General features: G+C 39.9%; 1 pseudogene; it reads left to right on the top strand.

Moving 5' to 3' along the window:
* The window catches only part of LOC138030448 (uncharacterized), a 31,966-nt pseudogene that overhangs the window by 23,560 nt on the left and 3,406 nt on the right, over positions 1-5,000 (top strand).

Below are 5,000 nucleotides of genomic sequence, written 5' to 3'. Positions count from 1 at the left end.
TCAAGGGATGTCTTTAACATTCGATACATTTTGCAACGATCGAATCCATTCCCGTAAAAGGTCTTAAACGAAACGGTCGCCATAATTCCCACGATCGAGAAAACAGACGGGGGTTCACATTTCCTTTAGCACCAGTTTGAAGTTGTGCCGCACGCGTGCAAGAATTTTCATGTCGTGATCAGCATTTTTCAAGCCGTAGAAGGAGCTCAACGGTGCGTGAAGCAGAGTGAAAATAAAGTCATTTGAAAGGACGTCTGAGATCAATAGTAAACAGTATTTCATATCTAATGAATCATTTTTTTTTTTATCCCTTTAACCAAATTCTGCTTCTTTTACCAGATGAAGATAAACTAGCTGATAGTGTAGTAATACCAACAATGCGTTTGCACACTAGTCAGTCAATTTATAACAATGCTGTGTTTCAAGTATATGCTAAAATAAAGCATTTCATGTTTGTTGAATCAATTTGCACCTTATCCTCTTCATTCTTCATCCAATACTCTGTTTCTATTACCAGATGAAGATGGACAAGCTGGTAATAAGGAAATGCAAGGATTCCTCACATACAGCTGTAAGTCAACTTCTAAGCTCTGTTGCGTTTCAAGTATCTACAAAAATAAGCAATATTTCATATGTATTGAATCAATTTGTTTCCTATCCCCTTGACTAAATGCTCTGTCTCATTTACGAAATGAAGATACATTAGCCGATGGTGACAGAGTAAATACTAACATTGAATTTTCACACTTGTAAATCAACTTAAAAACATTTCTGTGTTTCAACTATTTACTAAAATAAACAGCATCTCATGATGTCCGCTGAATCACTTTGCTTCTTATCCCATTGACCAAATACTCTATTTCCTTTAGCAGATGAAAATGGAGTAGCTGATGAGGAGCCCACACCAACATTAAATTTACACACTTGTAAGTCAACTTATAAATACTACTGTGTTTTAAGTATGTACTTAAAAGAACATTATTTCATGTCTGTTGAATCAAATTTGATTCCTGTCCCCTTGACCAGTACTCCGTTTCTTCTACCAGATGAATATGTTAAATACCATGATTATGCCACAATAATTTAAACCAAGCTACATGTTAATCTCATTCTGCACTCATAATTCATCATATATTTCTAATACCGTTGCGTTTGGCATGCACCTTTAACTTTCAAACTTAATGGCATTTATATCACAAACTGAAAATCTCATGGAAATACTTTGTTATGGGACACATATCGAATAGAATAATTTAGTTCAACTCATCAATGGTTATGGTGTCTCAACTGAAGATTGTAGTGTAAAGCAATGTCATGTATCGGGAGTTGGAATACTATCCTCGAAAATGAACGTTTGTTTTTCCGAGTGGCGCCCAACAATCGATGTTACGCATGCCCAGCTCAGGAAACCCAACAAGATGCAACATTTCTTCCTTTCGTATAAAAGGTAACTGCTATGGTAAGGGTAAGAACTGATACTAACACAGCGCAACTAAGCGGATAATGTTGTTAATGTTCATAGTCTTTTAAGTAACTTGGCGCTGTTCTAACTCTTGTAGGGTAACGTCTCTCTGGCTGAGTAGTGAGCAACATTCCAGGTATACCAGTTGCTTGAGTCCCTTTCTGCAAGTCTGGAACTTGCTGTTCTGCGACAAATCCCTGCTGCTCTTGTGGTGAATTGCTGGCAAATTGTGTCAGATTATGATATTTAGAATTCTCTAAATTCATATCTGTGTCAGGTAGTGCAGATGTGACGGGGATCCAGAGACAGGCTCACTCTCTATTCCTGCTGGGTCATTCACTGGAAAACTAGTCAAACACCCAGACTGCTCATTCACACTACTTCTGATAAGCTGATCTATGTGTCTTTTCCAGAGTTGACCTTGAATATTTACCATGTAATTCCTTGACCCAAGTACTTGAGTAACAATGCCTTGTATCCACGTTCCTCTTTCACTGTAGTTTCTGGCCATAACGTGGTCCCCCACTTGTAGATTGCGTAGTTGTCTATCACTGGTTCGCTCGACGACAGCCTGTTGTTGTGCTTCAACAGGTTTGTGTACTGAGGGAGTCAGCAGATCCAAACGACTACACAGTCTTCTTCCCATGAATAACAGTGACTCACCAGTAGTTGAATGTGGGATATTACGATACCTTAGTAAATACCTTGCGAGTACGGTGTCCACATTTGGACCTTTAAGGTGAGCTTGTTTCAGCGCTTTTCAAAATCTGAACGAACCTTTATGCCTGGACATTAGTGGACAGTTTATATGGTGATAAAATTCTGTGCCTTACATTTTTCTGTGCACAAAATTCTTGAAATTCGGAAGAAGTAAACTGTGGACTATCATCAGATACTAGTATTTCAGGCAAGCCTTGTCTACTAAATACCCCACGAAGAACACTGATTGTCATAGAACTTGTTGTAGTATTCATTTATTATTCCGGATACTTACTATGTGCATACACTAGTACTAAATACATGCCTCGGGCGACAGGCCCTGCGAAATCTACGTGAAGACGAGACCAGGGATGAGAAGGGAAAGTCCAAAGATGGACAGGTGCACTTGGTGGATTGGATTTCATGGACTGACTTTGCACAATAAAACCATCCATTCAATGTCCACGTCAATCTTTGGCCACCACACATAAGATCTGGCCAACGCCTTCATCTTTGTGATCACGGGATGAGTTTCATGCAACTTCTTTAGTACTTCTTTCTGTAAAAGTTGGAAGGACTACACAAGTGCCCCAAAGTAAACATCCTTGCTCTAATGTCAGCTCATCCATTTTGTTCTTGAATGGAACAAGTTCAGGATCAACCACTAGAGGCAATCCACACAGGGTATATCTGTAAACTCTTGATAAAAGTTGATACACTGCTGTTTTCTTCTTAATCATTTCACTAGTGACGTTTGAAATGTCCTCGTGTTCTAGAAAATATCAGTTAACCTTTGGACTTTCAGGAGACCACACCTGTGGCAGCGGAAGGCGAGACATGAGATCTGCGTCTACATGAGCAGTTGCATTTCGGTACTCTATCTTGTAATTGTAGGACTGAAGAATAAGATCCCAACGTTGTAGTCTTGCAGCTGCATGAACAGGCCTGGTCCCAGAAGGGTAAGTAGTGGGCGATGGTCAGTTAAAATAGAACAATATGTGTCCCGGAAAAGACTTCAAAGATGTATCATCTGTAGGTTTGGGGCATCACGGCTGCCAACTTCTCAGCAGTGGAGTAGAATCCCTCACCATCAATTACATGTCCCAGGTACTGAACTGATTTTTTTTTTTCAAAACTCAAACTTGGCTTCTTAAGTTGAAACCCCACAGCAGAAAACTTGACATAGAGAGTTCAAATGATTATCTTTATCCACACTAGCAACCAAAATATCATCGAGGTAGCAGACTACCTTTGGAATACCAGCTAAGGTACTGTCCACAATTCTTTGGAAAATTGCAGGTCCCGAATGAACTCCATTAGGTAACCTCTTGAAGGAAAACAGGCCAACATGAGTATTTATAGTAACACAGGACTGCGACTCCTTTGCCAGTGGAATGTGGTGGTAAGCTTAACTCATGCCTAGAATACTGAAAACTTTACAACCTCTCAAAGCTTCGTAAAGATCATCTAATTTTGGAAGAGGGTAGGTCTTAATATCTGCACAGGAATTATATGTTAAGCTGAAATCTCCACAAATACGTACTTCCTCAGAATTATTTTTACCAGCTTTGACAATTGGGGCAGCACAAGGGGCAGAAGCAACTCTGTCAGTCACACCATCACGTTCAATATTTAACAGTGCAGTTTCCATCTTAGATTTCAGTGCATATGAAACTGACCTAGCTTTGTGGAATTTGGGCTCTTTGTTGACCTTTTAAATCCACTGGTGGGCCATTGTAACATGCCAAATTAGATTCAAATAAGGAAATGTACCTTTGAAGTACAGACTCTAGGCCACTTGATACTGTGGAGGACAACATTTTACTCACAGAAGATAATACTTGATTTACTTGCTTTAGGCCAGGCAGGTTTGGCCAATCTAGTTTAACATCCTGCAACCAGTTTCGTACAAACAAGGCATTGGATCCTTTAGGCACAAGGATTAATGGTAGTGAATATTCTTGGCCAGCATATTCCAACTTGATATTGGCTTCACCAAGTGGATATAGGGTTTCACCTGTATATGTTGATAACAGAACACGTGTAGGCCTCAATGGCAATGTGTCAAATGAGCGAGAATAAATGTGCAAGGGTGGAAATTTTGAGACTTTCATATTTCGAAGGAATAATTTTAAAGCAGTTTGAAAAAATAGAAAAATACAAAGATTTGTTTAAAGATCCTTGAAGTGTGACTGGGTGGCAAAACATCCTTTTCTCATACAAATCCTTGTAATGTCTTTCAACTGTAACAGCACCAGTTTAAATGACATACGTATGAGCTGCTCCTTTTATTTCTGGGAAAATCATGTCATGAAACCAGCAAAATCATTGTTTTTATGAAAAAAAGGTCGTGTGTCGACAAATTGTTACAAAGGCCTCTTGTAGCACATGCAGATGAGCAAAGCAAGATACCCACTAATGTTGTCATTTAGGAACGGAGGGAATATACGTGTATCTGTCTGGGTGATTAGTGATTTTAGGTTTCTTGGCTGCTCTCTTTTTTTTGTGAGGCTGGCTACTCACCTTGACTTCACTTGAGGGCCTCAAGCTTAAGGTGATTCCCTTGTTTTGCACCACGCATCTCATACTGCCCATAACATTGCGACTTCGGAAACGGCGGCGTTTCGCGCCGGCCATCTGAAGAGAGGCAACAAAGGCCGCTTTTGCTGTTCAAGAGCTTTAAAGTGCAATAATGACAACTCTTCTCGGTTAAGAAGGTGTTGTTTTGGAACTCCCCAGTCCTTTTGCCGAAAATGATCATTTTGAAGCCCAAATTGCCCCTTTGCCATCCACTTATCATCGTGTTGCGAAGAAACGAGCGCGGTAACCCCCAATTTTC

The sequence above is a fragment of the Montipora capricornis genome, chromosome 13, assembly GCF_036669925.1.
Source record: "Montipora capricornis isolate CH-2021 chromosome 13, ASM3666992v2, whole genome shotgun sequence".
In the NCBI taxonomy this organism is placed as follows: domain Eukaryota; kingdom Metazoa; phylum Cnidaria; class Anthozoa; order Scleractinia; family Acroporidae; genus Montipora; species Montipora capricornis.
Note: the sequence above shows the minus strand (reverse complement) of the source record. Positions and strands in the feature narration are given on the sequence as shown.